The sequence below is a fragment of the Hyaena hyaena genome, unplaced genomic scaffold, assembly GCF_003009895.1.
Source record: "Hyaena hyaena isolate Hyena2069 unplaced genomic scaffold, ASM300989v1 scaffold_773, whole genome shotgun sequence".
NCBI lineage: Eukaryota > Metazoa > Chordata > Mammalia > Carnivora > Hyaenidae > Hyaena > Hyaena hyaena.
Genome location: NW_024081409.1, coordinates 438992 through 455237, shown reverse-complemented (window position 1 = coordinate 455237; position 16246 = coordinate 438992). Strand labels below are relative to the sequence as shown.

At 36.5% G+C, this 16246-nt stretch overlaps 1 long non-coding RNA gene across 1 annotated transcript; it reads left to right on the top strand.

The window, feature by feature from the left end:
• The first annotated feature begins 3022 nt into the window (after positions 1-3022).
• LOC120221377 lies at positions 3023-15422 on the top strand. Its single transcript, XR_005525794.1, has 3 exons — positions 3023-3221; positions 12799-12922; positions 14632-15422. It is a non-coding gene; the product is annotated as an uncharacterized LOC120221377 (long non-coding RNA).
• The last annotated feature ends 824 nt before the right edge of the window (positions 15423-16246 follow it).

The window sequence follows — 16246 nt, the reverse complement described above, 5'->3', positions numbered from 1 at the left end:
CTTCAATGGAAACCGAATACACACAGGAAAATAGGAGAATATTAGGCCCAAATGAATAGGCTCCTTAGATTTCCATAAGCCTGGTTGTATGTTAGGATTTGTGACAGTGCAATGACTCAGAATGGTAACAGACATAACTGCTGTGGCGCAAACTCTAAGTTACATTAGAGGCAAGGCCTTAGAAAGAAGATAATAAGTGCGTTTTTCCATCGGGAAGGGTGTTTCTTTTGTGAGTGCCCAGACATGCTCTTTAAACTTAAAACAAAATTTCTTATGATGTGTTTTCTTTTATCCTGTTGACTGTTCTTGTATGACTGTGGGAATAAACACAGCAGTGCTATAGGAGGCCATCACGCTGGCTTTAAGGAAAAAGATGAGATGACCAGTAACAAAAGGAGAAAAGCTTTTATGTTGCTAGAAGAAACAACTTCAATGCTCAGACCGGTGTAAAAACCATTTAAAGCATGAAAAGACATACTATGAGTCCTATTAATAGTACATTTAATGTGTAAAGATGGGGGAAATGTCTAGAAGAAAGAAGAATTAGTATATTAGGGACATTATTATTAAATTGACTTAAATTTGTGAAGCCAATTATTAGTTTAGCCTCTATTTTTGAACAGAGAAAATAATGTTAGAAAGAGATGAGTGATCATCCTTTTTTCTGAGGAAAAATGCTGGCAGCAAAGCAGACCTTATAAATACAGAAGTACTTGAGACATCAAAGCAATTTTACTTCCTAAAGTATGAATTCATAAGCATTTACTGGGCACCCACTCTGCACAGGATGCGAAGCAACTGCAATTGCTGATCCAGGCATCCTTCTAAGGGAAATTACTATCCTGTGGCAAACTAAGATGTGATAGTGAGCAAAATATATCATATTATTAGGATAAGGTCTATGTTACGTGTTCTGAATGGGGTGTTTAAATAGTTCGCGGAGGGCAGTTACTCATTAGAGAAAAGTGCAGAGGAGATGTGAGATGTGAGCTGAATTATGTAAAAAGGTTTGGCTAGAATTTGGGCAGAGGAAGGACATCTAAGGAAGGGGAAAACACGAGGTGAATTCATGGTGCTGAGCAGGGCAATAACTGACAATAGGAACTTGTAAGGACAGTAGTCTAGTTGGAACAATGAACACTATCCTCTAGATATTCTTCTTCTTTTTTTTAATGTTTTTATTTATTTCTAAGAAAGAAGGAGACAGTGTGAGCAGGGGAGGATCAGAAAGAGGGAGACACAGAATCTGAAGCGGGCTCCGAGCTCTGAGCTGTCAGCACAGAGCCCGACGAGGGGCTGGAACCCACGAATGGTGAGATCATGACCCGAGCCGAAGTTGGACGCTTAACTGACTGAGCCACCCAGGTGCCCCGATATTCTTCTTTTTTTGAGAAGTTTATAAAGGCAAAGGAAAATCATAGAAAACAGAACAATATGATTTTTAAAAATTTTAATGTTTATTTTTGAAAGACAGCATGGGTGGGGGAGGGGCAGAGAAAGAGAGACACGGAATCAGAAGCAGGTTCCAGGCTCTGAGCTGTCAGCCCTGAGCTCGATGTGGGGCTCAAAGTCATGGACTGCAAGATCATGACCTGAGTAGAGGTCTGACGCTTAATCTACTGAGCCACCCAGGCACCCCAGAACTCTAGGATTTTAAGAGCAAATGCTCCTGCAGTTTCCCATCCATGTCTCATTCCCCATTTGTGGCCATTTTTGAGTTTGCCTTTCAGAAGTTTTCAATGTCTTTATCAGTATAGTACTATGTCTTGTGTATTTATACATATCATTTTTTTCAGAATCTGATTTTTGAATCTCTTAAAAATGCTTAACTATAAATAAGAGTTATATTTTCTTGTCTTTCACATTCTGACCTTTAACAACTGCTTAGTATTCTTTACTTTTCTATGGATACATTCTAATCAAGCAGTCTATATCCCACTGATAAACACTTAGCTATTCTGAGATTTTGCCCATACAAGCAATATTAGGATGAGAAAAAAAATGCATCCATATCTATGTAGGAGATATGTAAATATATTTAGAAGTGTAATCAATGAAGCAAGACAAATTCCATTTTAAAGTATAGCAAATATTGCCAGCTGTCCACTATACTGTTCCAATTTTTAACCCTGTCAACAATGTTGGGGAAGCATAAATGTAGAGTTTCAGACATGACACATATATTGCTGGGATAAAACCTAGAGTGGGGAGCTAGAAGATGGACAGGCCAATCTTGTGAATCTCTTTTAATTGATGTAGAACCGTGAAATCCCAAGGAACCTTGGGACACAAGTCGATAATAAGCAGCAACCTACAATATCCATCGTGGCATCTCCAGAATATTTTTCTTTCTTTCTACAAGCTCACAAAGTTATCTTTGACATGAGAAGGAAATTATTAAGCTAAATTAGGCAGAACGTGTGTTCCTCGATCAAGTGGTGGCCCTACAAGAAGAGTCTCCAACATAGGGAGCTTGGATTATTAGTTCTCAAAGATGGAATGAAGCAGCAGGGCCCTTTCTACAGCAGGTGCTTAACCTCACAACAGAGACAAAGTTGAGCAGCTCAGTTTTCCCAACCCATTTCCTCCCTAGTTCTGGTTCTAGCCTCTGGCCTTTTTATTCTTTTTATTGGTGAAACAATTTTTCTACTTCTCATTTTTAAGAGGACTCTGCGCTGACAGTAGTGAAACCAATGCCGGTCAGATGCCAGTCTCGAACTCACGGACCGTGAGATAAGACCTGAGCTGAAATCGGTCACTTAACCAACTGAGCCACGTGGGTGCCCTCCTACTTCTCATTTAAAAATTTGTTTTAAATGTTTTATTTATTTCTGAGAGAGGGACAGAGACAGCATGAGCAGGAAAAGGTCAGAGAGAGAGGGAGACACAGAATCTGAAGCCGGTTCCAGGTTCTGAGCTGTCAGCACAGAGCCCGACGCGGGGCTCGAACCCACGAACTGTGAGATCATAATCTGAGCCGAAATCGGACGCTTAACCCACTGAGCCACCCAGGCACCCCTCTACTTCTCATTTTTAAATGAGTTCTCTAAAACTGTCCAAGTGGTAAGAGAGAGTATCTGAGAAAATCTGCTCATCCTGACTAAGGAAATTTCGGTTTGGATAATTTGAGGCCAAATAAATAAAGCAAACAACTTCTTTAAAAGGCCATTAGAAGACTTCATAACATAAAAGAATGAGGTACAGAAAAGAGAATATTTTAGGTAGGATTTGCTTTTTACTTTGATGAATTTCAAAGAAATACAGTTTTTCTATATTTCACTTTTATTTCACCTTTTCTTTCTTTCTTTCTTTCTTTCTTTCTTTCTTTCTTTCTTTCTTTCTTTCTGAGAGAGAGACGAGAGAGAGAGCACGGGGGAGAGACATAGAGTCATCTAGAAGTTTAATTTTGTGATAAAAACCTTATTAAATAAGGACCAGTTAGAAAGATAGGATAAGATCCAAGGTAATGCATTTGTAAGGAGATTTCTTAGGGTGAACACTTTAGAGGTGCTGAAGAAAGACTGAGATATAAAAATTAGAAGCATATGTTGCAGCGGGAATTCAGGTTCAAAGATCACAGATCTTCCTACTGAGTGTAGGTTAGAATGAGAATTGGTAAACGTAGAGGCCAGAGGGTTTTAGGGAGGTAAGAAACAGAGATGGGACTCTGGAGGTTTGAGTGAAATATTTGCAACACCTGATATTTTAAACTCGAGATGGCAACATTAATAAATGGGGCAGGGGTTCCTGGGTGGCTCAGTCAATTGGGCTACCAACTTTGGCTCAAGTCATGACCTTGGGGTTCGTTGCATTTGGGTTGCTGAGAGACCAGAGCCTGGAGCCTGTTTCAGATTCTGTGTCTCCCTCTCTCTCTCTGTTCTTCTCCCACTTCCACTCTTTCTCTCTCTCTCAAAAATAAATAAAGATTAAAAAAATTTTTAAAAAATGCGGGGAGGAAAGGTTGCTGGGAGAGCCCACAGGGATAGCACTCAGGTTTTGAAAATCTAGTTGTCTGGATGCCATCATATTACTCTGCCAAATCTGGTCTGTTAGCAGGACAGAATCTCTTAGGTAAGCCAGCTTCCAGTTTTTGCAATTAATCAGGATAATTCATAAATATGCCAAGAATTCCTCTGCTGAGAAAACCGTTATCATTGAAAGCACATCAAAATCAGTGTTGCGAAGTTGAATTAATGCAGGTCAAGTGCATGGGACATCCCTCAGTGATAAGAATAGTAAAACTGTGAAGGGCAAACTACTCTTTATCCTTGTTCTTTGAGAGATTGCTGGATCTGCCACAAATAAAAAGAAATCAAAATAAAATAATTACAACTGTTAACTAGCAGGTTTAAAGTTGATTATTCTTGCTGGTCATTGAGATTTGTTCATTATGAAACAAAAGGTGCATGCTCTTACAGTTTGGTGTGTCTTTTTATGCATTTCACTCTCCCAAATAGGCAAAGAAAAACAAACCATTTATTGTCTTAGTTGTTTTTATCATTTTAAAATTATTATTGAAAAATGTTTATTTAAAGATCTTTGAATATGGTGCACCTGGGTGGCTCAGTTGGTTAAGCGTCTGACTTCACCTCAGGTCATGATCTCATGGTTCGTGGGTTCGAGCCCCATGTTGGGCTCTGTGCTGACAGCCAGCTCAGGGCCTGGAGCCTGTTTCAGATTCTTTGTCTTCCTCTCTCTCTCTCTCTCTCTCTCAGAAATAAATAAAAACATAAAAATCAATCAATCAATATCTTTGAATAAAGGCAAAGATTTATAGCTTTTCTTCCTTTCAGCAAATTGAACTAAGGCCTTTATTGGAAAGGGAAACAAATATCATTAGAAAGACCGGCCAAAGTGACAGCAAGCTCAAAAGCAATTAGTTTCCTTTCTTATAACTTTTCTTTCTTTTTCAGCCAATTTATTATTATCTAATAGAGGAACAGAGCAAGATAAAAAAGAAGTCTTAGCACTTGCATATGTGAAGTTTTCTCTTTCTTCTTCTACTTCTTCTTTTTTCTTTTTTTTAAACCAAGATTATTGCTAGTCTCAGACTAATAGAATGAACTCTTATAAATGAAATTATATCAAAATTCCATAAATGCAGAGGGATAGATCTTATGAGGAAAATAACACTTTATAGGGACAGCTTAAGCAAGGAAAAAAGTTTTTGTTTACTCCAGCTATAAAAAGGAACTTTGAGCATGAGTCTTTTGTTATTGAGGCAAAATATACATAAAATATATAACTGTTTAAAATTTTTTAAATCTTTATTTATTTTTGAGAGAAAGAGAGAGAGACAGAGTGCAAGCAGGGGAGGAATGGAGAGAGAGGGAGACGCAGAATCTGAAGCAGGCTCCAGGCTCTGAGCTGTCAGTGCAGAGCCTGATGTGGGGCTGGTAATCACAAACCATGAGATCATGACCTAAGCCAAAATTGGACACTTAACAGACTGAGCCATCCAGGTGCCCAAAATATATAATGGTTTTAAAGTGAACAATTCAGTGCATTCATAAACATGTGCAACTACCACCTCTATTTAGTTTCAAAACATTTTCATCACCCCAAAATGATTCTACACTCATTAAATTACTCCCCATCCACCCTGCTCCCCTTCTCTGGCAACTACCAATCTGTGACCTGTTTCTATGGGTTTACTTATTGTGAATATTTCATATGAGTGGGGTCATAGAATTCTGACTGTGTATGTCTGGATTTTGTGTCTTACTTCTTTCTCTTATATAATGTTTTTGAGGTTCATCCACATTGTAGCATGCATTAGTGTTTCATTCCTTCTTATGAGTGAGTATTATACCATTGTTTGTATATACTATAATTTGTTTATCTACTAATTTATTGATACATGTTTGAGTTGCTTCCACCTTATAGTTGTTGTGAATAGTGCTGCTATGAACATGTGTGCACATATATCTGTTTAAATGCCTATTTTTAATTTTTGGCATATATACCTAGGGATGCAATTGTTGGGTCATATAGTAATCTGTTTTTAAGTTTTTTGAGGAATTGCCAAACTGTTTTCCACCATAATGGAACCATTTTACATTCCCACCAGCAGTTATGAGGTTTCTAATTTATCTACATCCTTGCCAACACTTGTAATTTTCCATTTATTTGCTTCTAGATATCCTAGTATGAGTGGTAACTCATTGTGGTTTTGATTTCCATTTTCATAATGACTAATAATATTGAACACCTTTTCATATACTTTTGGTCCTTTGTGTATTTTAGTTTTTTGAAGAAATGTCTATGCAAATCCCTTTTGATCATTCTATTGTCTATTTTGGCCATTTAAGAATCAGGCTGTCATTTTCTTATTGAGATGTAAGAATTCTTCATATAGTTTGGATCCTAGACAGACTCTTATCAGGTAAATTTTGATTTTAGTTCTTATTTTTAGATAATTGATCGACTTTGAGTTAAATTTTGTGTATGGTACACGGTAGGCATCCAGCTTCATTTGTTTGCCTCTAGATATCCAGTTTTCCCCACCTCATTTGTTGAATGATGACTATTCTTTTTCCATTTAATAATCTTGGAATTCTTGTCAAAGCATGTGGCTAAAGATGAATGGGTTAATTTCTGGACTCTCAGTTCTATTACATTAGTCTATATGTCTGTTCTTATGCTGTTCCTACAATGTTTTGATTACTGTAGATTTGCAGTAAGTTTGAAAGGGAGCAGTGTGAGTTTTCCAAGTGTGTTCTTTTTTTGCAATGTTGTTTTGGCTATTTGAGTCTTTCTTCAATGTCCATATGAATTGGGGGATTGGCTTTTTCCATTTCTGCAAAAAAAAAAAAAAGAAGTAGAGTTTGCATTAAATATATAGATTGCCTTGGGAGTATTGCCCTCATATATTTCCATTTATTTAGAGTTTAATTTCTTCCAAAAATGTTTTGTAGTTTTGAGTGTCTTTTACTTCTCTGATTAAATTTATCCCCAGGCAATTTATTTTTTGGATGTTATTATAAATGGATTCATTTTATTCATTTTCTTTTAAATGTTAGTTTATGGTATATAGAAGCACAACTGTTTTTGTGTGTCAATCTTGTACCCTGCAAATTTTCTGAATTTTTCTATTAGCTTTGATAATGTTTGTGTGTGTTCTTTAGGCATATATATAGATAAGATATATATTCATTTCATCTTTGAATAGAGATTGTTTTACATCTTTTCCAGTTTGGATGACTTCTCTTTCTTTGTCTTGCCTATCTGCTTTGGCTAGAAGCATTCCAGACAATGTTGAATAGTATTGGTGTAGACAGGTACCTTTGCCTTTTCTCTGTCAATTGAAATGAACATGTGGGTTTTTTTTTCTCTTAATTTTATTCGTGTGGTATGTTACATTGATTGATTTTCTTATGTTGAACCAGCATTGCATTACTGCGATAAATGTCAGGGTCATACTATATAATAACCTTTTAAAAATTCAGTTGAATTTGTTTTGCTAGCATTTTCATGAGAAGTTTTTCATCTATATTCCTAAGGGCTATTAATTTTCTTGCAGAAAATAGTTTCTTAATTCTTTAGGATAAATTTTAAGGAGTACTCAAAATTATAAGAATACTAACAGCCTCATTAAAAAGTAGTTAGAAGATACGAACAGACATTTCACAAGAAAGAAAAGAGATGAATCTCTGATATAATTTTATACTAATCCTTGATTATAATAAAAGAAAGGAAAATTCAGCCTTTATGGGAAAATAACACTTATTAACCATTGTATCGACATAATCCTCCAATGGAAAGTATTTTCTATTGATGAAATTGGTGGAGGGTCATGGACATTCTTATATATCATTGGTAGTCATATAAATTATTCCTAGACAGAACATTTTGGCATTTTCTACCAACATTGAAATGAGGGGCATCTGGGTGGCTCAGTCGGTTGAGCATCCAGTCCGACTTTGGTTAAGGTCATGATCTTGAGGTTCGTGTGTTCAAGCACACGTTGGGCTCACTGCTCTCAGTGTGGAGCCTGCTTTCGATTCTCTGTCCCCCACTCCCTTTGTCCCTCCCCTGCTTCTGCTCTGTCTCTCAAAAATAAATAAACCTTAAAAACAAATTGAAATCAATGAATCCCCTGACCTAGCAATGATACTTCTAGGCATTTTTCTATAAATATAAGAACACAAATGAAAATTATATATATATAATTTACTTACTCTTTGCAATATCAAAGATTAGTAACAAAACAGATATACATTAATACTAAATCAATTAAATAAGATATACTTGACTAATAATGCAATGCTACAGTGAAAAAATACAGACTTAAGTGCAAAAGAGAAAAAGAAAGAATGGTATATTATTATATCATTTGTGCAAAATAAAAATTTAGGAATTTAAATTGTCTGGAAGTCTTTCCAAAATGTATCACAGGAAGCATAAATGACCTAAAAGTCTTCATCATGGGGTTGCTTCACAATCTGATTTATCAAGGTAAACTCCTGCAGAAACTGTTTCTTTGAACTCTTTTCTTTCTGTCTCTTTAATTATATGTTGCTTTCTGTACTTCCTACCTAAAGCTACTCTGTGTCAAATTTTAATTATGAAGAGCAAAGTAACTTTTCTTTTTTCAATTCTGATTTTTACTTATGGTCTTTATAAGCAGTAGAGTCTCAGGAGAACAGGCAAGACAACAATATCCTGAGAGCTAGTGGGCCAGTAGGCTGCGTAAGAGGCTGTGAACACTAAGTGTTTTTCTTTCCTTTTTTTTTTTTTTTTTTTGGTCCTTATCTCCTATAATTGAAAACTAAAGGAATCTGTCAAAAACTGATACTATTCATGTAAGTTATGAGTTCCGTAACTAACCTGATTTTAAAAAATCAAGTGCATTTATTTCTGTAGACCAAGGAAATTAAGCCAGAAAATACAGTGGGGCAAAGTTCATATTCACTTTAAATACAAGATATGTTAATTATATAACAATAAATGTTTGAAATCTTTGTAAGTTAAATGGTGCAAAGGCCACGTTTGCTTCAGCAAGTTTTGAAAAGTGTCAACAGACTATTTACAAACGTGATTAAGGTACTAAGTTTTTATCCTAATGCCAAGGATTGGGAAGACTTTTTGTTGTTTTCTTCAGAACCTGATTGAATGGGGCACATTCTGAGTGCCTGGACCTGCTGATCTTAGTTAAATTTTGGCTGGGGGGAAAAATCTAAGTTGGAAAATCCGAATTGGAAAATCTTAATGATAAAGCCGCTTCCCTATATGTGAGGCTTATATACATTATATGGAAAATTGCCTTGTTCTGGAAAAACCACCAGAGAGAAGCCTTTAATTATTTCAACAAGAAGCAAAGGTTCCAGGTGGCAAACTACCCCAAAGGATAAAATGGAAATGAGGACCATGTAATTGGCAGTACTTTTCTGGAGGTATGGACTGAGGTTGTCCTGGAGCTAGAAACCATCGCTTGCTGATTCAGAGGTATGGGCAGTTTGGTGTGAGCCGCTACTTACAAGATGTCAGAAATGAGAAATGCCTGTATTTTTCCTTCAAGCAATTCTGTGAAATTTTCATGAATAGTGTTGCTTCTGGTCTTAGGTGACAGTACATAATGGGGACAGATCAATTTTCCTCACTATGGTATGGTGTCTAACACTACTCTTGTCGCTATAGGAATGGCAACTTTGGGAGAGACACATGAAAACACTTGTGAATCAACTTTGTTGTTGTTAGGAAAGGCTCAGCCCAGAGGTAAAAGTAGGGCAGCACAGGGGTTGAAAAATATAATAAGAGGAATCTTTCTGAGCATACATCAGATTTTCTGAATTAATGTGTAGACCATTTGAGGAACCCCCAAGTTCAAAGATTGTATGCTCCAAATTCTTATATTTTGGAGTATTACAGAAATTAGATTTTATTCTGTATTTACCATCTATAAAACCTATACTCATGGGTTAAAGAACATTACAAATTATATGGAGTCACAATGAGAATAGAATAAATGGGGAATAGATGTCTCTAGTCTGAAATTGAACTACTGGTTATGGTAAAAATCTCTGTTATCTTTAGTTTATTTACTGATTTCAGAAAATTCTAATCAGAGTCACCATGTAATTTTTGTTCCCTAAGAAGTCTGTAAGATGGAAAATAAAGTTCTGCTTGCTAACCAGCTATCTTCCTGAATCAACTTCCCTTCCCACAGATGAATAATGTTAGTTATTTCTTGTGAATGATTCATAAGATCAATATGCATCAATGTTTTAACTTTTTAAAATAAAATATCATATTATACTAATTTATATATTGCTATGTTACTCATATTGTTGGGAATCTTTTTACAGCAGCATAGTTAGATCTATTTTTTCTTTTTAGTGACTATTATATATGTGTATCTTAATTTATTCCTTTGGTTTTTAATCAAAAGCAAGTTAAAGAATAAGTTGGATCCTAAGTTTACAGAAAAAATGATAATAATAATAATAAAAGTTGGAAACACATGCTTAATAATTCAGTGTTAGATTGCTGATCAAATTAAGAAAAAAAATAAATGTATTGTTATTATAATATAATTTTATTGAAGCTATAGCACAGTCACAAAGACTGACATTGAAATTTTATACTAAGGCCATATTTTACAGAATAAGTTTTAAACAATGTTACAAAAACCTCCAACATTTGTAAGAGAAATTCCTGGATGCTTTTTGAAAGAATAATAGCATTTGGGTAACATTATGTCAAATATTTAAGTAAGTGAATTAGTCCTAGACAATTTAAATGATTCAATGACATTTATAAGAAATCCATGTTACAAAGAGATAAGTGGACAAAGTGCATTTCCCAAAAGAAGAAACAGTTATGGTAAACATATATTACTTTAGTAGCAATAAAAAATATAAATTAAATCATGGCAAACCAACATAAAGAAACAATATAAAACCAATAAATATGATTAATATAATTCTCAGAAATGATGAAAACCTTTATAATATGACATGAAGAAACTGAATACAAAATAACAATCATTCACTGATAACAAATAATTAAATATATATTCGTTCTAAGTCTTGGAGGTAAAATGCAAAAATAGAAGGAGGTTTTTATGATGTAATTATGTGTCATTATTTTAAATCTTTAAATATTATATTGTATCTCATTCTTTTTTAAGAATATTTTTTAACATTTATTCATTATTGAAAGACAGAGCACAAGCATGGGTGGGGCAGTCTGAAGCAGCTCCAGACTCTGAGCTGTCAGCAGTGTCCAACGCAAGGCTCAAACTCACAAACATGAGATCATGACCGGAGCTGAAGTCAGATGCTTAACGGACTGAGCCACCCAGGTGCCCTTATACTGTATCTCATTCTTAATATAAAAAATTAAGAAGAAGACATGTTTAGGTATGAAGTTCTTAGCTCTGTCATCTATCTTTAATGTTTTAGCATTCTGTAAGACTTAATTGTTGATTTTATCTCTATGCTGGGAGATTTGCCATTAGACAATATTTTCCTTGATGTCAGGAAACATTTCTAATTAATCTTCATGGCCTAAATACTTCAGAGTCCAAGTTTGTAAGATAAACAAAATGCACAGGTACTATACATAAGTAAACTGACAAATTTGCCAATTTTTCTAAAATGAATCTGTTAATCTTTTGGTTCCTTAATGCCATGGAGAATATTTAGCAACAATAAAGTAAATGTAGGTGGGTGGGTGACAACCATTTCTAAAAAGGTTTCCAAAGGGGAGCCTGGGTGACTCAATTAGTTGAAGGTCCAGCCTCGGCTCAGGTCATGATCTCATGGCTCATGGGGTCTAGCTCTGTTTGGGGCTCTGTGCTAACACCTCAGAGCCTGCAGCCTGCTTCGGATTCTGTGTCTCCCTGTCTCTTTGCCCCTCCTTGGCTCATGGTCTGTCTCCTTATTTCTCAATAAAAAATAAACATTAAAAAATTTTTTTAAAAATTAAAAATCTCTGAAGATGAATAAAAGACAGTGGAGAAAAGCCAAAACAGAAGACCATACGTGTTATGCAATGTATTAGTTTGCTAGGACACCCACAACAAAATACCACAGGATGGGTGGCTTAAACAATACAAATTATTTTTCCACAATGCTGGAGGTTAAAAGTCCAGGATCAAGGTGCCAGCAGACTTGGTTTCTCCTAAGGCCTGCCCTTAGCTTGTGGATGGCTGTCTTTTCACTCTTTCCTCATATGGCTTTTTCTCTGTTGTGTACAACCCTGGTATCTCTCCCTTTTCTTATAGGGACACCAATCATATTGCATTAGGGCTCTACCCTGTGACCCACTTTAACCTTAATTTCCTCTTCAGAGACCCTGTCTCCAAATACAGTCACATTGGAGGTGAGGGCTTCAGGTTATGATTCAGGGGGGAACACAGTTCAGTTCATAATATACAGCATATGTAAATGTTTGCATTTAATAAATGATCACTTTCAGGGGCGCTTGGGTGCCTCAGTTGGTTAAGCGCCCAGGTCGTGATCTCATGGTTTGTGAGTTTGGGCCCCACATGGGGTTCTGTGCTGACAGCTCAGAGCTTCGAGACTACTTGGGATTCTGTCTCCCTCTCTCTCTGCTCCTCCCCCACTCACACTCTGTCTCTCTCTCTCAAAAAAAAAAATAAAAAATAAATAGTAAAAAAAAAAAATTAAAAAATAAATGATCATTTTAATATGCACATTTTACAAAAATATAATAAATATTTATTCACTGTAACTGTGAAGATACTATCAAAAGTCAACGTATCAAAATCTTTGTGAATAAAAGTTTTGAGCCAAATGACATACTAATAGCTTTCTCTCTCTGCTCTGTGAGGTCTCTGATTGAGCTGCTGGAGCTGCCACTGAAGAAGACAGATGGTGTGGCCAATGGTGTGGCCAATGCAGAGCAGTTTGAACCACCCTTGAGTGAAACTTGGACAATGGGAAATAAGAGGGAGGTGAGCAGATATATTCTGCAGATCTTTTCTCTTTGGCAGAAAGACACTTAGAGAGTAGTACTCTTGGATCCTACAGGATATCTTTCTAGGGATGACTTAGGTGTGGAGATAACTCATCTTTAAAAAAAATTATTTTAATTTTTTAATGTTTTTGTTAGAGAGAGAGAGAAAGAGAGAGAGAGTGAGCACACCAAAGTGAATGGGGGAGGGCCATAGAGAAGGAGACACAGAATTTGAAGCAGGCTCCAGGCTCTGAGCTGTCAGCAGAGAGCCCGACGTGAGGCTTGAACTCAAGAACCATGAGATCATGACCTGAGCCCAAGCCTGATGCTTAACCGACTGAGTCACCCAGGCAGCCCTAGAGGACTCATCTTGTTAGTGACTGTATGTAGGCATCTCTCTTAATGGTGGTGGTCACAGGGCTGATGGTTATGTGGTAGTCAAACATTGCATTACTTTGTTTCACTTTGTTTATTGTTTCACTTTGTTTTATTCTATGGTTTTTTTTTTCAGACCTGCACCTCCCAAATTGAGTATCAGAATTTTATTTTATTTTTTTGTTATTTTTTTAATGTTGTATTTATTTTTGAGAGACAGATAGAGACAGCATGAGCAGGGGAGGGTTAGAGAGATAGGGAGACACAGAATCTGAAACAGGCTCCAGGCTCTGAGCTAGCTGTCAGCACAGAGCCTGACACGGGGCTCGAACCCATGAACCACGAGATCATGACCTGAGCTGAAGTCAGGCACTTCACCGACTGAGCCACCCAGGTGCCCCCAGAATTTTAATTCTCGCCTCAAGTTCTGTTTTTAACTCAGAAAACAAGGCTTAATACAATTATTATGTAGAATGGTTCTAGAAAACAAACCTTCAAGATGAGGTTTGGGAGTTGGATTGCTCCCCTACCTGAAATCATCCATTGTGGGAGGTAAGGAGGGACTATAGCTCTTGGAAAACAGCTGCACCACCATTACTTTAACTTTCACCTCTGTTTCACTGAGAGTAAGTGCAAATGGAAGGCAAGTAGAGGGAGATCAAATGGTTGTGGCACTTCATTAACATGGGGACAATTATAAGAATTGTAAAATAAGATGAACACCTTTGGTCTAATCAAGAAATTAGGACAAGAGAACGCTAGGCTTGGGAGAGTCCATTTCCATCCCAGGACAGTTCCTGAAAGTCAGATGCCTTCTGGAAGCCTTAGACAACCTCTTATTTTTGACAGCTTCTGGCAGACTTTACTGAAAATCTGGGTGATGGTCTGATTATAAGGGTGACAGATCTGCAAAGAAGACTAAAATGTGCTGACCTTGCAGATCTTTTGTGCCAAATCAGAGCCATAATGGGAGAGAAATAGGACCCACAATCTGAGATGGATACATTTAGGATGACAAATCTCAGAATCTTGAACCCTGAAATTATCTTGAGTTCTTTTTTTCACCAGGAATAGCCCCTTCTTACCATATGAACCCTTTTCTCCAAGCTGACAATTTAGAGTCAAAAGTCAGCACTGTCCGGGGCGCCTGGGTGGCTTAGTCGTTTAAGCGTCCGACTTTCGCTTAGGTCATGATCTCGCGGTTCCTGGGTTCAAGCCCCGCGTCGGGCTCTGTGCTGACTGCCAGGTCAGAGCGTGGAGCCTGTTTCAGTCTGTGACTCCTTCTCTCTCTGACCCTCCCCTGCTCATGCTGTCTCTCTCTCTCTCTCCTAGAAATAAAAAAAAGAAAAAAGAAAAAAAAAAAAAAAAGCACTGTCCAAAGGGAATTACAGGCCCAAATCTAGGATGAAATAGCCTACAAGGAATTAGAGAACCTGACAAATATGGAATGTCTACTACTTCTGATAATAGCTCTCTTAGGTCAGATTCCCCAGAAACAGAGATTGACATAGACTTAAATTGGTTAGGGTTTTTTGTTTTGTTTTTTTCCCTTCCTCTGGACAGAGAAGGGGAAGCATAGTAGAGAACTGGAGAGAGCCCAGCAAGAATGTGATTCAGGCAAAGTCTAGACTTGGCCTGATGCACATAAATCACCCCATAGGGTGCCAGTCTTTTATAATACCTTGTCAGTCTTTGCTGTGGGCTATACCCAAGGAAAGGAAGGGAAAATAACCTTCTGTGGAAAGGCGATCTCATAAGCCAAGAGTGTCATCTCAGAGAAGAGGGATGTCTGTGACCTGAGCAAGCAACATTAACCACAGAGAGTGAATGAGTGGATCTGCAAGACACACGGCAGTGCCTAGTACAGCATCTTCTGGAGTTTCCTGAGCATATGGGAGAATATTTCATCTCTGTGTATTTTCTTTCGCTACTGTAATTTCCACCGGGGAACATGCACCAGTGTGGACGGAAAGAGTCAATACTGCTGAATTTTCAGTGCAGAATCTCCTTGCGGCTATCATTTATTAAAATGTGACCAAGACTTCAGGAATAAATGCTTTAATTTGGTTCTGTATTTACCCAAATATCGCTCTAGACTTCAGAAATATTCAAAGTTGGAGAAAGTTACCCATTAAATAGTATGATTCAGTTTGTAGTTTCAAGAAATGCAACGTGCCAAGTGAGAATTTGTATAATAACATAAAACCATTCAGGTTTTGGATTATGAATCATTAAAACAAGGTACTATTCTGTATCTATGAGCCAAACTGTGACTAATATTTAGGAATTATTGTATCTTAAATTTTTAAAATTACCGTGTAAAACATAAATCTACATGTTATTCCTATAAGATGAAAAGCCATTAAAGATAGAGAAGACATACATTTACCAAATTACCTTTCATGACTTTTATGAAATTAATTTATTTGCTTATTTCATCTGCTGAGATAAATTTCCTTGGGTTCCTCTGAAATATCAAATTTCATAATTTTTTTCCTTTTCTTTCTACCTTTCCTGGAATTAGGAACAGGGGGAGAGTGGCTTTTTCTATACATTGATAAAGTTGGACAATCTATTTTATAATGTATTTTATTTCATAAAATTATTTTTTTATTTTTATTTTTTTAAAAGTAGGCTTCACACTCAGCATGGAGTCTGACAGGGGGCTTGAACTCAGGACCCTGAGATTACGACCTGATCTGAGATTAAGAGTCTAATGCTCAGCCGACTAAGTCACCCAGGCACCCCAAATAATGTATTTTATTTTTTCATGAAGGTCCAAAACATGACAATATTAAAAAAAACACAACTTCAGATCCAATAAATTAGAATGCATTCAATCACAAGTATTTTTTAGGCATTTCTTTTCTTTGGGATATGTACTAATATGGGAGAAATGATTTAAAAAAAAACATGGTTTCTGTCTTAAATTAGTTCATACAGTATG